Source organism: Phaenicophaeus curvirostris, chromosome 2 (genome assembly GCF_032191515.1).
Source record: "Phaenicophaeus curvirostris isolate KB17595 chromosome 2, BPBGC_Pcur_1.0, whole genome shotgun sequence".
Classification (NCBI taxonomy): Eukaryota; Metazoa; Chordata; class Aves; order Cuculiformes; family Cuculidae; genus Phaenicophaeus; species Phaenicophaeus curvirostris.
Window position 1 is genome coordinate 37,748,468 of NC_091393.1, and position 25,724 is coordinate 37,774,191.

Genomic DNA, 25,724 nt, shown 5'->3' on the forward strand with positions numbered 1-25,724 from the left:
TAGAATCATAGAATCTCATAATCATGAAGGTGGAAAAGAACTCTAAGATCAAGTCCAACTGTCTGCCCAACACCAATGTGCCTACCAAACTGTATCCCAAAGTGCCATGTCTACACACTTTTTGAACACTTAAATGGAGCAGCCTGATCCAATGCTTCACCACTCTTTCAATAAAGTATTTTTTCCCTATATCCAGCCTAAACCTCTCTTGATGCAACCTGAGGCCATTTCCTCTCATCTTATCAATTGTTACTTGGGAAAAGAGACCAAGACCCACCTTACTACAGCATCTTTTTATGTAGTTGTTGAAAGTGATAAGGTCTCCCCTCAGCCTCTTCTTCTTCAGGCTAAACAAACCCAATTTCCTCAGTCATTCCTCATAAGGCTTGTTCTCCAGCCCCTTCACCAGTTTTCTGGCCCTCCTCTGGACACATTTCAGCAACTCGATGTCCTTCTTGCACTGAGGGGCCCAAAACTGAACATAGGATTCGAGGTGAAGCCTCTTCAGTGACAAGTATTGAGGCATGATCACTTTCCTACTCGTTTGGTATACTGTTTTTGATACAAATCAAGATGCTGTTGGCCTTCTTGGCCACCTGTGCACGCTGCTGGCTCATGTTCACTGCCTGTCAACCAGCACCCACAGATCTTTTTCCACTGGGCAGCTTTCCAGTCACACTTGTCCAAGCCACTAGCATTGCATGGGGTTGTTATGATCGGAATGCAGGACTCTTCATTTGGCCTTGTTGCATCTCATATAAGTGGTCTAAGCCAATCAATCCAGCCTGTCCAGGTCCCTCTGAGGATGTCCTGCCTTTCCCGTAGAAAAAAACTCTATAAGCTGTTATTCATAAGGCTGAAATTATTTAGAGTATGTATTGCTGAGGAATCCCTAAGAAATTTTCTTTGGTCAGAACAATATGCTATTACAACTCAGCCATCTTTGAACGTGTGGTAGCAACATTCATGGACTTAGCTCACTTCAGTCAAAATATTATTTGAAAGTAATGAAATGAGATAAAGATCAGCAGGACTCCCTTTCCAGTTAGCTTATATGTCCTACTCAAAAATTAGACTCCCTGATGGGTCTCAAAATACTTGGATTCACTACAGAACATGAAAAAACTAAAGAATTTAATACTTACTTAGTCATCTTACTAATAGCAAGCTTGGATTTATTAGATTTACCCCCCATTATTTTCCCTCTAGCAATCCACACAAAACTGACTCTTTCACAGCACTGTAGCTGCTCTCTGCTTCCTTCCCAGCTGCTTTGCAGCACCTGAAGGTGTGTGCCTTAATCACATTCACGCATACTTGCACTATTGTATGTCTCGGCTATGTGTGATTTGCCAAACAGAGTGGATCTTCTGGTATGGGGTACAATCTGACCCTGGGATAGGGAAGGAAGAAGAGCTCAATTCAAGCTGTTCCTGTTTTGGCTGCATGCACTCCTGGCTGGTAGAATCTTAGTTTGTGTTCTTTATAAATGTGTATTAAATCACAATAAAATAGCCTATGTTCTAAAGAAACTGTAGAAGAAGGAGGGCATCGGGTATATTAGAAAAAATAATATGGGAGGATGGTGTTTATACTTTTGCTTGTTTTGAAGTCATATACCTAGGTAAAAACTCAGCAAATGTTTTGAATCTTGTTTTAAAAACCCCAGAAGCTAAATCTCATGTGATTCTTCATGATGAACTGTTTAAAATGGTTTGTGAAATGTAATATAGTGTAAATACTGTACTAAATGCAGACAAATGGAATCGTTCCCGTTGAACTAAGCATTGATTATCAAATGATAAATCTGTGACTGTTTATCTGTATGAAGAAAACATTGGACCTTTATTCATTATCTACAGAATTTTTCAGCAGTCATCGGCAAAATACAAAAGACCACTGTAGTCCTGCAAAAGCCTATCTGTAGCCACCATTGAAGTGAAAAAACTGTCCTCTTGTTAAAACTTAGCTAATATTATCCTATATTTCATGACCATCTCACCATATCTGAAAAATCTTTGCTAATAGAAAACTGTAATGGAGTGGTTATTTGATTTTTGTCCTGCCTTCTACCACATGATCTGGACTAACCAATAATAAAGTAATTGATTTTACTTTACTTTTCAGTGGCTTAAGAAGCTGTAATTAATCTCCTTACAGTTTTGCTAAATGCAAATCCCATAAAGCTGTCTAATATGCTTATGAGACCAAAATAACAGGCCAATGGCTTAGGATCTAAGCATACACCTTTGTTTAGCATTTACTGACAAGCTTACAGCTGGGAGTGGTGAGCTGGTGAGAACTGAATTCTGTGGCCTAACAATTGTGTCTTCCACAAATGTTACCAAACATAAGTACAAATGGGACAAAATTTATTTTTGGCTGGAGCTCAAGACTTTATGTTTGATATAGGATGTTCATTTGAAGATAATGAACATTTCCTCAGGCCTGGCGTCATCTTGGCAGCAGATTCAAAGGATTTACACTGAAAAAGAGGTGCTTCCAGTTACTATTGGTGCTGAATGCACTGCAGACATCTCTCAATATATATAGGCCAATTGGCTCAAATTTGAAGATGAAAAGAAAGAAGGCATTAATACAAATACAGCCTCTCTCTTACTCGCTGACTTTCAAGACATTAACATGTAAAGAAAGTTTGTTTGTCAGCCCAGTCTTATGACCTAATGTACCATTTTACCAAGGGCAAACCAAATCCTTAGCTGAAGGAATAAAAAACAGGCTATGTAGTTATTAGCTACCGAAACATTTTGGTTTTTATCAAAGAGATTGCACATAGAATGTAAAATCAACATTTATAGATGTTTATATTCTAGACTTTCTAGCAGAGAACATTTATATAGCATCAGTAACAATATAAAAGGGAAAGATCTGACAGGAACACAGAGCAATCTCCACATTGAATATAGATTTAGCTTCTTCAAGAGGATTAAAGTGAGTTTGAAATGAAATAAACAGAACAGCTTCAGAAGTATAGAGCTGAAGAGAAGTCATCCATCCCTATGGAGGAATGTTTGATCTAATGTACACTAGTTTAGCTCACAAACTTCATTGCTACAAACACTTATCTCTCTGCTCACTGCAAATTCTATTAATAGGATACACGTTCTGAAGAAATTCAATATGCCCAGTAATTATGAGCATCAGTCTTATGGAATGTATAAAAAATAGAAACAGTGCATGTTTAGATACATTCTGTTTCTGTCTGCGCTTGATGATAATGAAAAAAAAAATCCCATAACAACATGTACACAAAATGCCTCAGCTATTTAACAAGCATGTATATAAGTTGCCATTCTTAATGATGATGTTTAAATGTTTGTTTCTTAATTTTATGTTGATTGGCAATTGGATGTCCATGGGAACTTTTCTGTCTTTCCTTCACCTTTTTCTAGACACTCCACTCTTATTAATCAGTTAAGATTCTTATTATGCTTGTTGCATATTGTGATTTCCACAGTATAAGAAATATATATTCTCAATGTATTGAGAAATATAATTTGCCCCAAAGGGTTTGTCTTCCAAGTACATTAAGGAAGCATCAGTTCGGAAATAACCTGAGATGACTAGTTATGTTCAGCCTTCTGATCTAGATTATGTTTGAATACATAGTTAAAAGTGTAATCCACAAATAGTCCTCATAAAAGATCTGATAGTTTTATCAGTTTGTCTCTTTCCTCTTTCTTTTCACTTTCTTTTCTGATACATGAACAATGTATTCTCCTTTCAGGCAACAAAAAAGAATGTCTTTCAACACTCTCAAAGTAAGAACCAAGTAGGATTAAAAATGCCATCTTCTCCATGGAGAACATATTTATCATTTCTATGATAATTCAAGGTTAATTCCTGCTACTTAAAGGAGATTGCACTTCGACAATGCTGCACCTTGACCTCCAATGCACCTGTAAAGTGTGATTGCCTGCAGAAAACACAGAACTTCAATAAATACATAAGTGAATTACAGCGTCAGCATACACTCAAATCTGTGATACACGTAATTTTTCTCCAGAATATTTACATGAGATGCAGAAGCATGGAAACAAGCAATTTTTTTTATACATTATGAACCCATAGGGTGAGAAAGATGTAGAAGAATAGACAGCTAGAAATTCTTGTACTACTGGATTACTACAGGTATACTGAAAAAGAAGGGTGGTTGAACTTAGGTTGAAATAAGGTGTTACAACAACTTTTTATAGGATTATTTCATATCCTGTTTAAAGCAAAACTGAAGAATCATATCAAATAACTCATAATTTCAACATTAATTATTGCATAACAAAAGTTTATAGAAATTTTTTGAGGTTTCCTGAAATTTAATTCAGGTGTTTTGTGGCGTGTTTAATTTTATTTATTTATTTATTGCATCCATAGAGTTTTTGTTTGCAGACTTGAAAATGTCAATTGGAAGATCGCTCTTATTGCAGAGTAAAATTTGCCCAGTAAAAGAAACAGCCTTTCACTTATTAAATTGTTCTTGTTTTGATGCCTCCAGATATCATGACAATAACAAAAGGTAGGCTTTGACCCCTTCCATTTCCAAAAATCGTGGTATTAAGTATCCTCATTCCACAGCTGGCCCTCAAAATCATTGAGACAATAGTCATAAATATATACATGGGATTTTTTATGTATATGCATTGCATATGATAACCATATTATTTAGCTAGACACCAAAAGGATTTTAATACTACAAAACCTGAACAAAAAAGATGAGCCATGTTTATTAAAAATATATGTCATGAATAAAGGGCCACATCAATCATCTTTTTTAGAAATACTTGGAAATCTAAACTCTTGTAGGTGCTTCTTCTTCCAGATACTTTTCCTATTTTATCAGTCCTATTCACATATCTTAGTGTAATCGGTAACAAGCTCATTTAGCTTTTCCAAATTCTTTGCCCTATGAAGTAGGCTTTCAGATTACCTAGACTATAAATTCCCAGTTTACATTTTTAGTAACAGGCATATGTCTTTGTATTGAAATGAACAGTCTATGTTACTGTCTTGAAGAATGTGAGTATTTTCAAAGGTAGCTGCCAAAACCAATTTATTTTCTCTTTTATCAAATATCCCTACTTGGATAACCACTTCTTTTCAGCCAAAATCTTCCAACCAGCTCTCATCACTACACAGAAGAACATTGCCTTTTTAAAGCTTTTCAGTTCAAAAATTTTGCACTCATCTTCTTCGCTTGCTATCTTATGAAAGTCTCATTACTCTTCCCACTTTTGTAGGCCAGGTACTAGTTCAACACATCAAAAAAAAAAGAAGTATTACAGCTTCCAGAAGGTAAAATACCCAAAAGGCTTTAATGCAAATTTCCATCTAGTGATGCCATGGTATGATCACACCATAGAAAGCTATTGTGTAGGCAGTTTTAATGAAGCTACGAGTTAACTCATGGTAGCATTGATCAACTGAAAGAACATTTACTCTCAGGAGGGAAAGGGATGAAAGCAGTGATGGCTATCATGGCTCATATATCTATCTATACAAGCTCTCATTGATGGATAGTGAAATGCCTCTAACAAACTTTCTGAAGAACCAGGAAGTCAACACTCACTGGTGGTTTGTTCCTTCGTGTTCCTTAGGAAGGAAAAATGGGTTTTATTAGTGCTGTTGTAGTAGCAATAATGAAGCTGTCACTGTTGGAGAATTTGTACTGAAGTCTATTACAAATTTAACAAATCTGGCAATTTTGATACATCTGCACTACTATAACAAAATTTATACCAAGATAATCAAGTTAGCAATACTGTATAAAAGGTCTTTCATGAAGGCTTACACTAATAAAAAAATATTTTAAAGGATCAGTCTGTTTCCAGCAACAAAAAGGATCCTCAAGCTGTCCTAATCACAGAATCACATGCTATGCTAATAAGAAGCATGAAATGGAAAATTAACATCACAAATTAAGCTAGTTATTAGAGTACTCACAAGCAGTACAGCAGTACAACCCTTGTCAAATATGATCTTGTTGTCAGTGCGTCCTTCATAACTCTTACAGAAATTGTTGAAATCCTGTCATAGGATGCTGGCAGTATCTCATCATGACTGTCTGGAAACTTTGCCTGGAAAATTTTATTTTAAAAACTATTGTGGTTTGATTATAAAGGGAGGTTGAACATTAGTAATCTTAACAGCGGGAGGATTAACAGCTGCTAATATAAAATAATGAAGGATGAAAACTAGCTGAAATGCAGGCAGGTGTCTGACATCTAAGCTTATTCTGTAACCCAAATATTTCAACAGCAGAAAATGGAAATGAGGAAATCCAACATATTTTGTGTGGACCTAACAGCAATAACACTGCTGGACTGCAGTTATTGGGACCCACAAACCCAAATTCCTGGTTTAGTCATTGTCTCTTGTCTTAGTTTGTATTGATCAGTCACCATACATATAAAATCACCTCTAACAGCACACACAGTCATCTTTCCTAGTCACAGATTTTAAGCTGGTAACCTGCAAAGATTATGTTAAGTAAAGAATTGTGTGCCTGGAGCCAGAACTACTTTATGAAAATGAAAAATATAAACAGATAGCTCAGGTGTATCCTCTTGTTGAAGATCCCAGCAGAAGATACCTTTTCCAGGTAAAGCAATAGATTCATCATTGCAGAGAGCAGTGTATTAAGGATGAACTAACTGGGCAAACCAATCCCTGAGGAATGGAGAAATAAAAGTTTGTGTTGAACAGCACCTGAACTAAACTGAAAAATCATTGGACTGATCCTTTAACGTATGTTCAGCTATTTAGAAAATCCCCGAGTACTCCTGCAACCAAGTAGATGTGTTTTGGAGTGGATGAATTTCAGGCCTAAGCCTTATACAGTCATCTGTATGACTTAAACAAATGCCTCCTCTTATATTGCCATCACCACTTGTTAAAGAGCATATTTGTCAAAGGATCTGAGCTCCACTTAGGAAAGAAGTACTGGTCAAATCTAAGTGTCACTCAATGTATTGATAATGGCCTTGACAAAGATACAATCTTGTGCATATTTGAATACTAGGTCAGTGAAAACTTCCTATCAAAAGACAAAGATCTAATGGTGGTAAAAATAACTCACCAACAACAGACCAAATTTGTGTCAAAGCTGTTCAACATCTGCAAGGATAGTCAGGCCATCCATTCCTACTCACATAGTATCATAGAATGGTTTTCAGCTGAAAGGTGCCTTAAAGATCATCTGGTACATATTACTATATGATTTAAATAAAAACACACTATTCTTACCAGTTAAAGACACATTAAGATTTGCATGTTCCAGGCTATCGACTGATGTATCGTAAACCAAACACTGTGGCCTGGCTGAGGCATGATTTCACCTTTTTAGTCAACAGGCCAATTAAAAAATAATATTCATAGGTTCAGTAGAAGTAGCATTTTGTGAACATACTATTTCCTCTCTTCCACTTACATGCTGGTTTCTTATAATTCACAGGACATAAATCCTCTCTTCCTTTCTCTTTCTGACAGCAAGATAAACAGTTTAATGTCTGTCTCTATCTGAAATAGTCTTCTGCTTTGCAAGGTACCAGCTACCTTACCTCATAATCTAAACAATTAACATAAATTAAAAATTGCTGAGAGCAATTTTTTCAGTCTGTATTTAACTTTAAATTATGCTGACTCTATTAACAAAAAGGTTTTGATTGCTTGGAAGATTATCTATTTTTACCTGTTGCCCTAATGACTTTTTTTCCCTCTCTTTCTATGAACTCTGACTTGTATCATGTAGACATTTTGTTTGGAGCTAGGTCAGAGTAGCTCTTAATATTACTCTGCCTAACACAGGAAATCACCCTGCGTGAGTGGTCACAGCTGGGTCCAAATATTTCAAGGTTCTCATTGCTTTCCAAATCAGTCCAAATGACAGAAGGATTTTGTATACATCTTGATATACAGCAGACAACATTTCAGAAGAGCTCTCTTCACTGATAGCATGGCCGTCAGGGCTGTTAGAATAGGCACTTCAGTACCTCTTACTCTAATTTCCAAAGAGGGAACCATGACAGGAATGAAGGCCTACTAAACAGAACTGATAGGATCAGGAAGGGGTCTGGTTATGCTCCCTTCGACAGAAACTAGAGACAACAGGTCCTTCATCTGAGTCTGCCCAAAGAGTTTAACGTTGTTACTAAGACAATCAGACAGTCTTGCTCAGGAGAGAAATTGAGAGCCCTTGAAGCAAAGATTAATCTAGAAAGCTAGCAGGCTCAACAAAGTAATTTCCATTAGGAAATTTCTGTTCTTTGACAAGATAAACAGAGATAGAGGAATAAAAAAATAACTAGAAAAAAGAAAGTGTGGGGTCTGACTTTCTTTACTTCTTTTCCTCCTCCCATTGTGATAAAAATAATATTAGATCTTAAGATTTACTAAAAATAATAAAATTATATGGAATCTTTTTTTCAGTATTGGGGCTTTAGAAACTAAATTAATATTGTATTAATCCATGTTAATTACTCTAATCACAAATTTTATGTATTACCATCCAATGAACAAAAGCGAATATGCCAGATTATCTTATTATTCTAAGAGATTCAGAAATATACTATTTCAGTGATTTGAGCATACATCCCAGCATCTGAAAATCTTCTCTACTGTGCTTTTTGCTTGTCCTTACATTTAATTTTGAGATTAAGATTCCAGACCTTAAAAATATAGTTTATTAGAGGGAAGGCATCAGAGTTCACACTCAAACTGGAATAAAGACATAATAGCTTTCAATGCTTATCCAAAACTTCCTGAGATATGAATTTTGCATTGCAGGTTCTTCTGTAACCAGACAATGTTTCGAGTTTAAAGAAGACACTACCATTGTTAAGAAGTGTTTTTTATAATTAATTCATCATGTATATATCTCCTTGAAGTCATCTCAACACAGTTTCTTGCATATGATTCCTGCTATCTACAAGTACCTGGTATCCACTAAAGTGAGCGTATGTTTAGAAGTATGACTTATTTTTTACAATACTGTTCATAGTTTACTGTGATATATATATATTCCCAAATAATATTTTCACCTAATTTGATGTGAATGTAATCCATAATGGAAACTAAAGATGAAATAAAGAAACTGATCATCTCTAATTATTGGTGTAAGATATGAATATCTCCAATTTTATCTTCATTTGAATTCTGACATAGAAGAGCATAATTTAGGTCTGAACATGGACACAGAGAGGCACACAAGAGCCACATTTTTATCTCTTGACTACTCAGGACTCAGATGGTTTCATCTTTCAAAGATTACACCTCAAAATTTTTATAAAAAACATTTAGAGAATGATAAAGCTGCAGATGCCCTTCAAGGTACGCTCTGATTCCACCTCCAGTAACTCCTATTACCTTTGAGGCAATAAGCTTTGGGCAAACAGTTGGTTTATTTGCTAGATGTAGTGTAGTTTGCTGTGGGATTCTTGTCTTAATTGACTCTGCATTCAGTCCACGTTTAATTTTTTTTTTTTTTATTGCTGTCAGCCTTGCTTTCACTCTCTTTCTGACTTCACTGTGCAATATAATTTCCTGATCCCTACAAGAGCTGCAAGGGACCAAATGAGCTACTCAACCCAATATCTGCTTTCCTTTATACCTCTTAATCCAAATATCTTACAACAGACTGTATGAAGTCATCCCAATACAAATCTCGGCCCTGTCTATTCAGATGGAAAGCTTGATACCGAATACTCTATAAATGTCTCCAATTTCAAATCCAAAATCTACTGGGAGTCTAATGCCAAATTTTTTGTGATTGCTTTTACACAGCAGTTTGGACCATTGCCTTTTGTGATTGTTTTGTAAGGGCATTTGATTGTTAGACTGGTGCAGTGTTCTTGGCTCATTGGTTCCTTTGATACTGACATTTCAGACTGGTGCTATCTGACTGTTCCTGCTTCCTGCATGTTTTTATTTTACTGGAGTGAGTTTTTTGGAGTGTACCCAAGAATTGTGACAAGCTATCTGGAGGTGTGTTTTGCAAGGTAACACATAGCTGACGTGCTTTGCTGAGGCAATCAGCTATTGTACACTGCAGCAAATACTGACACGTTGAGGTGTCTTAACTTGACCCACAGAGTAAGAGGGTGACAAATTGGGTGAAAGCAGCGATTAAAAGACAGATGTCAAAAGCAAACGGGAAGGCAAAGAGGTGTTGTGTTCTAGGAACTAGATAGTACAAGCTAAATATACCCTTCCCATGAGGCAAAAGTCTCTTGTTGCCTTCCAGAGAAATAAGTATAGGGCACAGAAAGGTGTGACAGATCAAAATTTTAACAGTGAGGCTGTTGGTTCATGTGGCCCAATGGGAGCAGGGTCTTGAGGTGAGTCTTCTCAACCTGTGAGCCTGAATGGATAAATTCAGAGAAGATGTATGCATCTGTGGCTAAGTGCATTCAGGGAAGAAGTAGTAAGCATGAGGGAGGAGTGGAGAAAGGTGCCAAGATGTCAGAAAGCTTCAGAAAAACTAAGTGAGGCCATGATTCATCTCTGTTTCCCAATCCTCATTCCCAGTTCCCCCTCGTCTCCTCCTCAGGAATACAGGCCCATGCTCCCATCTCAGTCCCTGTTCCCTGCTCCTTCTCTTTGGCATTATAACCCATACTTAACATCAATGTTTCTCATCCAGTTATCCCTACTCTCTTCTCAAGTTCCCAAGGATTGTCAGATAATTGGAAGAGGTCCTAGTCCTACTGAGTGGGAGACCATGAATCTCAGGGCCAGGCCAGGGAAGACAGCCAGAAAAGGGTTTCAGCGGAAGAGCTAATTTTGCTGGGAAATGCCTCCTTCCCCACTTTGCAGTCCTCCCTCCTGTCTTTGGCAGCAGCAACAGGAATTCAGTTGCAAAGACAAGATGGGGATTTGCTGATTGTCCTGGAAAGGCACATTTTTCTTTCCTGAAAAACAGCACATTTTTCTGTTCTGAGCATACTCAGAATTGGCAGATTGCCATCTCGTGTTGGCTGCAACTTTTTTGCATCCTGCCTCGCTCAATGTTTTCACCCAGTTGTCTATCCACCTTATATTATTTGCCATAGACTGGCCACATGTCACATTATTTCATGTTTATTTCCTTTTAGGATCACGCATTGTCAGTGCCCTTGAACTCTCAGAGATGTCTCTGTGCCCTGTTATCAGTGTTATTGTAATCCCAGTGCAGCTTCTATGAAGTGAAAGGAAAGCAGGATGCAAGGAAACTTTTGCATTTCCTATTAACCAGCAGGAAAACACATACTATGGTAGCAGTGACAAGCCTGCAAGAGCTCTCTGTGCATGTTTTGAGGTACTGATGACAGATTGGCATTTGGCCTTAAAGGTGAAGGATATAATAGAAGTGGAAAGGCAAAATTTTGCTTACAGTAATAAATTGTAAATGCTTCACAACTGCATGATAGTTTTGATGACCTCTGGAAATGTCAGATCGCCTTGCTGAAGAGACTCTGGCCTAGAACATGACTTTACAGACTCAGGGAAGTGATGCTACTAGCTTTTAAATGCACAGGGCTTTCCCTATGAAGTAGTTTTGACTCTTCTATTGATCATCTCTGATGATCCTGACTCTGCTAATGATAGCATGCTGCTGGGATTTTGGTGGAAACACGGCAAGGAATTGATCCCTTCTTTGCTTTTTCAGTCTCTTCCCTTTACTTTTTCATCCTATCTGCTCTAAATTAGTGTGAGTTAACCAAGTTTTCTTTTCTGACAATGCCAAACTGAAAAAAGTATTGTCACAAGGATAGATTGTTTTAAATCTGTGACCAAGGAATGAGAATGGTGTGGATGAAAAGTATGAGCTTGACTGTATCTTCTCCAAGGGCCTAGACCCCCAACTGTACTGAAGGAGAAGGAGATAGTCTGTGCGTATCAGGTTGAGAAACTGAGATTTCCGTGATGATAAAGGGTGGAAGCTGGTGACTTCTTGCACGGGAGGAGGATGGCTCCTGCACTACCTGCTGACCGGGAGTGATGACTGAGATATTGAGAGCTCTCTTCAATGAATCACGTGAGCCAGCTGAGACTGAGACACATGGATGAAGTGGCAAGTGACAGCCATGTCTTTTCTGCAGGGGACAGAGGCCCCTAGCATCTGACCTGCTGTTGGGGGACGTTTGCTTCTTTCTGGGGGGTCAGTTTGGGACATCGTAAGGAAACTGCCTTCAGACAACAGCAGTCTCCTGTTGCTTTTTCATGTGTGCACCAATGATAGTACCAGAGAAGATCTGGAGCATATCAAGCATGATTATCTTGCTCTGGAGGTGATGGTCAAGAACATGGCAGTCCAGGTGATGTCTCCTTAATCCTGATGTTGAAGGGAAAGGGCTTGAGAAGGAGTGAGTGTATCCTGAGGGTGAGCAACTGTTTGTGCATCTGGTGTCACCAGTGGAGTTTTGGTTAATGTGACCATGGGATACCTGCTGAGAATTAAGGACTACTAGGAAATAAAAAGGACTACTCATCTAAGTGGTAGAAAAGATTTTTTGGCAACATCCTGGCCAAATTGATGAGGACATCTTTAAACTAGGAACAATGGGGGAGGGACGTAAAGAGCACCTATCAAGTGAGAGAGCGGTAGACCAGACTGAAAAACATTGTGTGCAGGATGGTATAGACAAAAGAGATCAGCTTTTTCATGGTACCCAGTGACAGGACAGGGGCGAGTGTGATAAGTCATACCTGTGTTTACATAGAGATGGAGCTGTTAATTTTTCCAATGGTACACAAATCAATACAAACTAAGGTAGAGTAATATTAAGACAGCTAATTACAGAAATACATTGCTACTGAATTCTTGCTATAGCATCTCACAAACACTACAGCTCAGGCTATGCTGGAAGACTGATATCAGTCAAACCCATTGCCTGAAGCAATCATAGTTTATCTTATAGAAAACTTAGTTCATTAAACAGATTTTAATTTGACCAAAATCACCAGGTTCATCATTGCCTCTACAATTGAGCCGAAAGGCTAACTCAGAGGAGTTAAGAAATGATCACAGAAACTGCAGAAATAAATACCCATAGGCAGAACAGTGACATACTTATGAATTTAAAATTGCTCTTGCTGCTCTTGTTGCTGACTTCTACATCTGTACATGAACATGACGTTTTCCCCATCTCCTCTATAATTCTACTCATTTATTCCCATTTAAAGTTTTAAGATGTTGCTTTCATCTTTCTGTATTTAATGTTTCGGGGTTTTTTTCTCTTAAAAAATAGCGCATTTCTGAATCAAATTTTTTCATCTTCTTTGATGCAAAAGCCACACTTTGACCTCTGCATTTCTCAATCTCCTCTACTTTTCCCCGCATATATTACAAAGTTTGTATTTCAAAATCCTTTTTTCTTGACATGAATTTTAGGCTAACTTGTTTTCAGCTGCTACGCTTCTCGCTAACTTCTCCTAAAACCCCACATTGAAATAAACATAGAATCATAGAATAGTTTGGGTTGGAAGAGGCCTCAAAGATCATATAGTTCCAACCCCCCTGCCATGGGCAGGGACACCTCCCACCAGATCAGGCTGCCCAAGGCCCCACGCAGCCTGGCCTTGAACACCTCCATGAATGAGGCAGCCACAACTTACCTGGGCAACCTGTGCCAGTGCCTTACCACTCTCATAGTGAAGAAATTCGCTCAATCTCCTCATCCAGATAATCAATAAGATATTAAACAGACCTGGTCCCAACACTGAGCCCTGGGGAACACCACTTGTGACTGGCTGTCAACTGGATTTTACTCAATTTGTCACATCGCTTTGGGCCTGGACAACCAGCCAAATTTTACCTAGCAGAAAATACACCTGTGCAATTTCTCCAGTTAAATGCCATGGGAAACAGTGTTAAAGGCTTTACCAAATTCTAGGTAGACAAAATCTACAGCCCTTCCCTAAACCACTGAACAGTTCAACTGGTCATAGAAGGTTTGTCAGGAAGGAAAAACAGGTTAGTAAAGCAGGACCTGTCTTTCCTATAGATATGCTGACTGGGCCAGATCACCTGGTTGTCCTGTACATGCCAAGTGATGGTACTCAAGATGATCTGCTCCATAATTTTCCTCAGCACTGAGGTCAACTTGACAGACTTGTAGCTCCCCAGATCCTCCTTCCAGCCATTCTTGTAGATGGACATCACATTTACTAATTTCCAGTCAACTGGGACCTCCCTGGTTGGCCAGGATTGCTAATAGATGATAGAAAGTGGTTTGATGAACACTTCTGCCTGCTCCCTCAGTGTCCTTGTGTGGATTCCATCTGGCCCCAAAGACTTGTGTGTGTTTACATGGTGGAGCAGGTCGCTAACCATTCCCTCTTGGATATGGAGGTTTCATTCTTCTCATCCCTGTCTTCCAGGACTGGGGGCTGAGTATCCAGAGAACAATTGGTCTTCCTATTAAACATAGAGGTGAAGGAGTGACTAAGTAAAAAGCTTTTTTCTTTGTCACTACATTTCCCCCCACATCCACTAAAGTATGGAGATTCTCCTAAGCCCTTCTTTTGCTGCTGATACATTTTTTTATTTTCCTTTATCACAGAACACAGATTAAGTTCTAGCTGGGCTTTGGCCCTTCTTATTTTCTCCCTTCCTAAGCTCACGACATCCTTGTAGTACTCCTGAGTTGCCGTCTCCCTCTTCTAAAGGTCATAAACTCTCCTTTCCTTCCTTAGCTTCAGCCAAACCTCTCTGCTCAGCCAGTCTGGTCTTATTCCTTGCCAGCTTGTCTTCTGGCACAAGGGGACAGCCTGCTCTTGCACCTTTAAGACTTCCTCCTTGTAGACTATCCAGCCTTCCTGGACTCCTTTGCCCCTCAAAACTGCCTCCCAGGGGAGTCTATTTACCAGTTTCCTAAATAAGCCAAAGTCTGCCCTCTGGAAATCCAAAATGACAGTTTTACTAGGATTGAGTACGCTATCATTTCACGATCATTATGGCCAAGGCAGCCTTCAGCCATCACATCACCCACAAGTCCTTCACTGTTCACAAATAACAAGTACAGCAGTGTGTCTTCCCTAGTTGGCTCACTCAGCAGCTGTATGTATAGGCATCTGGGGTCAAAAGTTTTAAAGTTTTGTCTAGGCATTATATTGCTCGATGACACATAGTCCTATAGCTAGGAACTGACTATGACAATAAAGGTGTCTTTTAAAGGTATTTTATCATTCATCTTCTTTAGATATATTTGGAAATCTTAGTTATGGATAATGACTTTGAGCACAGCATCTTAAACCAAACTCAAACATTAGTCAAGTTTTTACAGCGATATTTTAAAAAAGTTTTCTCTTTGCTTACAAATAAATTAGAGTAACAACAGGGAAGCAAAGTCAAAAAAAAGAAATTAAGAAAGAATTTAGTTAGTGTCTTCAAGAGTCATATTCTTTTGTTGTTAAAAAAGTCAATGTTAATTTTTAAATTATTCTACAAAGTAAAAATTAATGTTTAAAAGGGGTTTTGTTTTTTTTTCAGACAGTGTACACATTTGGGTTTTTTTCCTTACCAAATACATTTTGCAGTATGAAGATCTCAAACAGTTCTTTGAAATGCAGGGCTTTTTCCTCTTTAATAACTGAGTTCTAAAATGCTTCCATTCACCTTTTCCTCTCTTAACCTTCTTTTCCAGCTGAATCAACTGTTGTTGTGTGTGCCATGTTCTGCAGAGAACTGGTGGCACATTTCTTGTGCCTGAAACCTGTCAAAGCAACTGTGAGAAGTTGTGCTATAGCCTCACACCAGGCAGTCCCACTAGCAGCAGGGACACTAAAACTGCTGAGGAAATTAAATGCTTAGAAGCTGTGCCTGGCATCTTGAGGGACATAGTTTCAAAAGTACTGAAAAGTGTTATTCAAAAGTGTCCTAATAACTTCTAAGCTTAAGCCTCATCTAATATATTTTGGTGATTTGTTTTTTGGGGTTTTTTTTCAAAAAAAAGTTTATATTTCTGTCTCAGTAAGATTTCCTATAAGGTCTCACTCCAGCACACAAACATACATATGTAACTTCCTGAATATGCAGTTCAGCTGAATTCATATTGATACTTACTCATGCACATATGAACTTAGGCTTTAATGTTTGGAGGGTCCAGAGCTGCCTTTTGAACTCAGTAGAATAAGTAGGAATGAAAGAGGGAAGATAAAGGTGAAAGTTAAAGAGTATCACTGCTACTACTTGAAGAAAATTGATCCGACAGTAACATTTGTATCTTGACAGAATTTCCAATATGTCATTTTTTGTTTAAATCTTTAATGAAAGCTTAAATAAAAAACTCAGACTATAGTATTCTCATCTGCACTTATTTGTTTTGAAATATTTCACAAATATATTTCATGGTTGAAAATAAAAATTACAAAATGAAAAAAATGCATTTCTCATACAAAAAATATTTCTATGAGGTAGACCTCATTAAACATCAGCGTACTAAATGGCTCGGTATTACAGTCTTTATAACAGTCACCTCATATTGGTTTGCCTAACCAGAGATGGGATATTTATATATACAAGACAGAAAAGATACAGAGAATAGTTCTGGGCATGGTAAAATAGATACAAATTATTTTCTAATGACTCACTATTATTTTTCAGACAATAGGATAGTATAGAGAGAGGAAGGCTTTACACTTATAAGGGAATTGATAAATAAGAGTGAAAACTCCCATTTCCTCTGGTGTGTTATTTTTCTACTCATTCTTTTCTAGAGGCACAATCCAAACTTCTGTTGAGGACACAATCTGAGCTCTTCACTCGTGTCCAGATGGAAAATGCCTGTATTTTTCAAAGCAATTAAAAGAGTCTTCAGGTTGAGAAGCATTACAGTTTTATACCTGTAGAACATATATTTAATTGAAAACACAGAACATGACTCTTAATGGACATGAATATTGGCAAGCTGCTTCCAGTGTTGGAGCTGGTGTAAAACAATTAGCCATGGGTCAGGCTGACTTCAAAGAGAAATCACCTCATTAGGATAGTTGTTGGAAACACATCTCCCTAGGTGCTAGCAGTGTTTCATTCCTTCCAGTTGCTAACTCAACCACTTTGCTCACATGTTTAATATTATCTCTGCAAGGGAATAAAATAGGATTTTTAAAGAATTCTTAAACATAAAGAAACAAAACCTTATGCATAACCTTGTGCAAATCCTGAAAGTGTGAATACTTACAGATTTTATTCACCTGCAACAAGAGATTTAGGAGTAAGAAAAATGGCTTACTGTATATTTTTTTAAAGATGTTGCACAAACAAAATTATCAATATAACGAGAATTGTTAATCTGCTTTGCAGTTTCTCAGTCAGGTCACAATTCCATTAGAACAGCTTATTTCCAACTTATTAAGAATTCTCATTTTACAACAATTCTGTGTTGTAGTTTATGCTTTGACTTTGCTCTTTATGAGCATTACAGAGATCTACAAGCAAGGCTTCAAAGTACTTTCATCCAGCTACTTAAACTGAGATGACTTATACTATCTTACCTGTGGTCTCCCATTGACAGACCAGACTACTTACTTTCACAGCAAAGGAACTCAAGCAAGATATCTGATTCCAGTTGCTGCATTTTATGAAACGTCAGGAAAGATCTATTTCTTAACAGGATGTTCCTTGGATCCTTCTCTACAAATAACTGTGTTCAATGTAAACCAGATTCCAATCTTAAAGCCTTTCCAAAACTGTAGTTAAAGATCTGTCAGAGAAAGCAATCAATCAACCAAGCTGAAATCCTTACAACCGAGAAAACATCTTACCTCTTCACTTAGGAAGAGTTGCAGACTAAGTATCCAAACGATTCCTATTTCACCATTTGCATCTCCAAGGAAAACTCCACCCTTAGATTTCCTCTGTGAAGATGAAAAGTACTAGATTGGCCTCGTGTGCTCAGCCATGTCTCAAAGCAAATACCAATCTGTACAGCGTACTTTTATTAAGCCACCTATGAATTTATTATTCTCATTTTTTTAATCATAGTGTTATTTTTCTAATCATGATGTTATTTTTCTCTCATATTTTTGTATTCTTTGAGAAAATAGATAGCATATTAACTACCTGATGGGATCCCAGTACAAATGAATTAATGGTAAGAGTTAAAAATAAATATTACAAATAATTTCTTGAAATTAGATGTCTCTCTGAAAAGTTTCTTGATTTCTTCAACAATTAACATAGGGAAAAAACAAAATTAGAGAGATAATACCATAGCATTTTCTTGTACTCTAGATTTTTACAACTGCTTGTCCTACTTTTTCATTTCTTAACCTAGGGAAAAGAAAATTAGAAAATATTCATATACCTCACAATTTTTAGGACTTACCTATGCTTAACCTGGAGGCTACACTAAAGATATTTTCATTTTATTTCATGGAAGGAAAAGAATTTTATCTAAAATCTATTTATAAGATAAACATTAACTAAGTGGGGAAAAAATGTGAAGGACCTTCTTCTTTATTGCTGTTATATTGACTTCGATTTGTGTGTGAAATATTCAATATAATCTAAAATATAACTGTTGCCGGAATTTCCAGAGGGGGGAATATCTCACAAGACCTACACTTGTGGCATGGAGATCAATGACAATTCTGACTTTACCAGTGGCAATTCTTCACCTAAATACTTCAATACACTCTTTGGACAACTGTCTGTTTTCTTTTAAGAAAATCCTACACAGTCATCATCAGTATTTCATTAATTAAACTTCTATCCCTCTTTCTGGAAAAGAACATCAGTATTATTTCCTGTAGTTGCTAGAAAGGCTCAGTGCAGAAGATAAAACTTATTTTAAAATGGCTAAAAAATATGAGTTACCTCAAGTTTGGACTGTCAATACTCAAAGCCACTTTTTCCAGAAATGTGAATTCTGAAAACAAGGCTTCAAAGGACAGCTGAGATGCAAGCAGGATGAAATGCAAGAATCAAGAGATGACAAAAAATAGGTAGAGTTTCATTTCCCTTATTTTGGAAAAGTATGACTTCTCTTCTTCCTGGCAGTGTTATTACTTGTCTTGTAAGCTGGTGCTGATCAAACAAGGAGTTCCTTGTCAAGTACTCATGCTGTAAAACTACTATCAGATGACTATGACTGCAAATGCTATGAGAGCTAATTTCACTGCAGCAGTTCCTTGTACAGACTATAATGGGGTTTCTATAGTATAGCAACACAAATGAAAAGGAACAAGGCTTCAAAGACACCAGGTTAATTAAGATTTTTACCACTTGGCAGCACAGGCAACTGATAATGTAAAATCAGCTGCCTTACTTGTCCTCTCACAGTGTGGACAAATTGCCTGTTTTATTGAAATATATCTAGATGTGTTCCTATGATTGTTTTGGTATGGTTTTGGTACAACAGGCACTTTAATGAAATTGTAGAAATTACACTAAATAGTATTAGTGTAGTATAGTATACTAAAATACAATTATTAATGTATACAATTTATAATGTATTATGAGAATGATGGTGAAAAGAAGTGATTCAACATAAATAAAAAAAGTGTTCATTTCTAAAATGCATGTTAAAAAAAAGAAAATAAAGCTGGGAAGGTTAATAAGGAAGTAGTTGGATTATATTGGAATAGCAGTTTTTATAACTGCTTTCCCAAAGTTGAAAGACTCACATCTTCTTAGTTATCTTATTTTCCAAAGCTGAAGAAACCATTCATATGAAAGAGATAAGAGGCTGATCTAAATTTTACTTTTTTTTTTTTTAGAGTTTAGCTCATATTATACTGGTGCACAGAGACTACAGTAATAAAGTAAAGGTAGTTGTTCAGAAGACTGACCCTTGCAAAGACACTGATAATTGTTCTACCTGTATCTTCAGGTAATACTTCACTAGAGCAGAGATTTGGCTTCTTTATGGCCAGCTAGAAAAACGATATCTGATGCTATGGCTGTAACAGTGGGAAAAATCTCATCTGCCTTAGAAATCTATTGGAACACTCACACCTGTATTTTAGTTCAGATCATCAGTGCTTATTTGAAACAATCTACTAGTTATCCAGAACTGACTGAACATGGGTTCGTGTTACAACCAGCCTTAGAGCATCCAAATGGCTTTCTTAAGCTAAAGCAAAAGATTATTCGAGGAATACAACACCAAAGATGCTACACTTGGAAATGGTAGACTTGCTAATGTATGTTTCCAGCAATCAGACTAGGACCAAGCCAAAATAAATTCCCTCAGGCATACACATAGCACATATCAGTTCTTCAGTGTCATGTGTTTCAGTCCACAAATCTTCTTCTGCTGTACCATACTACTTTCTAACACAGTACACTATATGTTTACTACATTCCCCTATATCTGGGTAAATCATCCTGAACTTTCTTTGTAGGAAAGTCAGTGGAAATAAATAAAAAAAAGCAAACCAAAATCAGTTTCAAGCTGAAATTCATGGGAATTATTTTAGATTTGCATCTGCATGGGAGAGGGGCTGTTCTAAAAAAAGATCTAGACAACTACCTCATTTGTTTAGATAAACCATATTTGTGGTTTGAAATGGGACGCAGCATGGCAGACAATAACAGTGCCATTTTTGAGAGTTTAGCTTCATTAACTTATGGGGAGTTGCACAGGAGTCTGTGGTAGCACAGGGAAAATAAATTAGTTCTGATACAGTCTGGCTTTTAGACCACAAATTTTTCAGAATAATTCCTTCAGATTTGATTATGGCAGACATTAAACAAAAATAATTTTATTTTGTTAAGTATTATTTAATCCCTAAAATCAGTTTTATTAGTTTAACTTTACAGTGGGAGGAGAACATTTCTTTTGTGAAAAGAAAAATCGGATGATATAGAGGTGTTGTACTATTCTGGCCTGATTTCATATTTCCATATTGGATATTAAAAAGCATTGTATGTTCAGTAGTAGTATATTAAGTACCTTCCCATATTTAAGAAACAACTAATTGTTTTGAGAAGACACTACAACAGGAGTGAAATTACCATGTCAATCTCAAAAAGCAGAAATACATCGAACTTAGGGAATCATTTACCAACCACTCTCTTATATGCAAATATTTTGTTTCTCTTGGCAATGACATATCCTGCCATGTCACAGAATGCTTCATTCTGCTTACAGCAGACAAGGGTGTGCACTATACACCACATTAATCTCCATCACTGTATAAATCCCACCCTTAATTACCTATTGAACACAGTTGCTGAAGATTTAGAATTGATAGGCATGCAGAAGTGAAGTTCATAGCGGATATGTAGGAAAAATGCAAGACTAATAACTTCAATGAAGACACATAGAAAACACTTGTGTATTACTTAAGAAGCAGTACGCAACTAGTTAATTCATCTAATATCTATGCAAAAAAATGAGTAGAATTCAGGTAAGTATCTAAGGTCGATTTTATAATGGTATCAGTTTTATATTTTCCATGGAGATCATGAAACAAAGCTGATGATGAATTAGAATACTATCAGTCTTTCTTTCTTTAACAATTATTTTAAGTACTTTTTATGAAAATAAACATTGAACAACAAATTCATTCCCACATAGAATTAAATGTTTCTAAGATAAAAATAAATCTTAGCAATGCTGAATGTGGATATGTATGTTTCTTAGCAAGGAATGTTCCACATAAATTCCAGAAAAAGCAATCCTTTCTCAGAGTTTTATGAAGTTAAATATCAATGTTAAGTTTAAGAACAGAAATACCTTTACAAGAAACAATGAAATAATTTGCTAAAATTCATCATTTTTGAAAAGTAGAAATGTTATCGTTAACTGAATGACTACCCTGATCAGGGCACAGTGCCCGAGCAAGACCAAGGTAGTGAAAACCTATTAGGAGCCCAAATTTGGGCCTAAATGGAGCTCTGGAGCAATGGGCAGATGGTACTTGGGTGGGGGTCCAGGTAACACTGATCAGGCAGGTCCACTAACCTCAATCAACAATTTTTTATGTGTTCAGGAGAATATTCTTTGGCTGTTACTGTACTATCAGCAACATAGGAATGCTGTGGATGAATAAGAAAACTCACAGGCTGTCATGGCTCTGAGTACACAGTAGGTCCTGACTGGCATCACCTAGGACATCCTCCCAGGTTTCTGGACATTGATCTGTGGTCTCTGTTTTAATTCATCCTGGACACCTCAACCCTTCTCGAGTTGTGCTTCAGATGTACTTGTGTTTGACCCTGTCTCTGCCAGCTTAGCTCACCTTATTTCCAGTCCTGTTTCATACCTGCCTTCTTTTATTCTTGCCTGGGCTTCCTGGCTGTGACCTGGCTTATGTATCAACCTTCCTGGGACAGCTGAGGGAAGTTGTGCCTACAACCCCCCTGACCTTGCTCAGGTGCTGTGCCCTATTGGAGAGGATGCAGTCTGCCTTGGGGTCTCCCTTGGCTCACAGCTCATTCTGCTCATGGAGAAGTTCCTGCTGCTCCCTCACATAAGTGCTTGCAACAGGTACTGAATAAATGCATGAGCCTGCAGTTAAATAAATAGAGCAAGACTCTCATATTCATGCAAATATGATCTATTTATACAGATGCAAATTTGACAGGCAAGTTCTACTGCAATTCAAAGGACTCAAATCCAAACTGGAAGAGTTTGTTCAGCTCTATTTTGTGTATGTATGTCAGATACACAAATTCTGTATATTTTAATTTAAATTCAGATAGCACATTCTATTTCTATTTGAAATAACTGTTGTCAACAATTCTGCATGGACGCAACCAAAAATCCCCATTTTATTTAGAAATACCATTCCTAGACAGTCTGCACCTAGAGAGAGGATATGGATGACTTCAGGGCTCAGATCAGACCTTGGCATATGTAACATATAAAAGAACATGGCTGTTTACCAAATTGTTTTTCTAGCTATGGCCAATCATTTATCACCATCAAAACTTCTATTTAGTGATCCACAGTGTCTATATAGTAAATCTGTGGATATTATTTAACTATGAATATTATTTATTAGTATTTAATTATTTTTATTTCTTGTGCAGATGATATTTCTAAGAGGTTTGAGGTTTTTTTGCTAGCTGCTACCTTTTTGGAATTTTCCTTTAAATGAGACTTACATAAAATCTCTGCTGTTTGATGGATGTGATTTTGCAGCCTAAAAATAGATGCTTTTCAGATGATCTGGTTTAAGTTTGCAGTCAGTGCTTGTTCATCAGTTATTTCCCATAGAGTCCCATTCTGAAACTTCACCAAGTACTACAGATAGCCCCACCTCTCCAAGGTCAGAGAATTTTTACAAGATCCAGTATACATCTGCAAAATGTGTTTATTTTACTTTGGTATCTATCACAGACTTTTACACAATCTTACCAACTCTGTTCCTCGTTGGTGTGGACTATCAGCCTCATAGCCTATAGAATTTAAGATAGCGAACTGTTCAGATATTATTGCAGCTAGGGTTACATGAAAGATGTTTATTTGTTTCATTTTCCCTTCCCAAGCATACTACTATATATCAAGGTTTAAGGTTGTAAACTAGGGAAAACACAGGATCAAAGCAGTGTCTTCCACAACCATATACAAACCTAGTAAATCTACAAGTAAATATTTCCCTTCCCAGGGAAGCTGTGGATGCCCCATCCATGGATATGTTCAGTGCCAGGTTTTATGGGTCCCTGAGGAGCCTGATCATGTGGGAGGTGTCCCTGCCTATGTCAGGGGATTGGAACTGGATGATCTTTAAAGTCCCTTCCACCTCAAACTATTCTATGATTCTATGAAATCAACTCATATTGGAAAATATCAACTCTTAACATTGGCTGAAAGCTAATTGTCCCTTGACACCACTTTTTTTCTGTTTATTTCCACTGTATGTCATTCCTAGTTCTGGCTTCTAGTACTCTACTTTGGGGAGAAGCTCCTCCAGCGGAAGTTCCATTACATATTCCTTTCATCCCATTCCCTGTCAAGACAGTAACTTGGCTTCCAGGTGCTCCCCTTAGTCAATATCCTACAGTCTTTCTGTTTCAAAAGAGTTTGGTCATATCTAACAAAGATGAAAATCTCCTTACGTCAAATATTCTGTACTACTGCTGTAGGAAAATTAAACAGTTTTGTTTCACTTATTAAATTATATTAGTTCCACAGTAGGATCAGTATTTCTCATTTATTGTGATATTGTCTCTTCCAATTGATGATGACTTGTTACCATCTTAATCTCTCATTAATGCTCTGTGCCCTATCCTAAGTGTAAATCAAGAATTATCTGCTTCAGCTGACTGATTTTATTTGTTCACACTGAATACTTCTCTCCTTTTGTAAATAAGCATCTGTATTTCAGAAAGAAATAAAGTGAGAAAACTGATGTGGTAGTACTACTACAAGAGACAACACAGAATCACTTTGGATCAAATTTTTACTTCTTTGTTTTGCTGAACCGTTACTCAATTGTAAATGTATAAAAGACAGCAAAGAGCAGTTATCATAATTCAATCACTGACTTTAAAAACTCTAACTAAATGCTTTTTGCTATAGAAAGCCTCAGCAGCGATGAGAGTATGCTCTCTCCAGCTACAGTTTAACTTTACCCTTCAGACTTCATATGCTCTAAAATAAAAGCACCTCCCCACATAAAAGCAGAAGAATAATTATGGCTTCTCATCTTTTTCTAGTCAGCCTGCCCCAAAGGCAATCAGTGAGTTTGCTGAAGACTATATGATGAGGTGAACTAGTATTTGCCTTTGAGGCCTGGTATTTATTTAGCCCTTTCCTGCTTTTTACAGCTGGATTTGGTCCCAGAAGACCTGACCTGGAGCCCTAATCCTAATACAGAAGAGTTCTCAATTTGCTTGTGAGGACCACACCTCTGAGCAGCTCCCTAAGGATGCCTCCAGGCAGAAGCACTGCAATGGGTCCTCTGAGAGAACACATGAATGCCATTGGTTACGATTGCCATCTCTGAATGGCAGCTAAGGAACAGCCTGGAGTGTCATTGGTTAGAAAAATCCCATTCTTCAACAAGGCAAGGACTAGAAGTTATGGAGAGGTGTCCCCATAAGCTCCAGGTATAGTTTGAGCTGAGAGTAACAAGTGGGGGTTGGATTGTGTGAAAGATGAATCCAGATATTTCTCCTTTCTCTAAAATGGGTGAGAGATTGTTGCTGTCTACCAGTAACTTTTGCTGTCAGATGCCACATGCACAGACGCAGTGATGTATATTACATACCAGCAGAAAGGCAACTAAGAAATGCCAACTGCATGGGACAAGTGAGTGAAGTTTGAATAAGGTTTTCAAAGTGAGAACTACAGTACAGACTGCCTAGCACTGGACTGTAATAGCTCAGCTGGTGTAGTCAGGAACACCCTTGAATAATGCAGTTGTAGGAGCTTAGAGCTGACCTGTGCAATAACTGGTTTGTTTATTGGTTTTTTTCATCTTGAATGAGCACAGTGTAGCGGAATGAACACAGCATCTAGATAATGTCACCCTGACACCTCACTGCAATTGTGTATAGCGTGAAAGCACTTTAACAAGATTTATGGCTTGCTTTCTGAAAAAAAATAGCTTTTCTGATTTTTATTAGAGTATGCCTGCGTTTTGAATGGATTCTAGTCAGTTGTTCGCATAACCGAGGCCAATGTTGTTTGCTTGTACCAGAACACATAAGAAGCTGTTTATATAGAATGATAAGGATTTTTTTTTCTTTAACATCTGTTATTTACACTGCCTTCTTGAGCAGAGCTCCTGTCTGGAAAAGAATAGGGCAAAGATGGCAAGGTGTATGTGTGCAG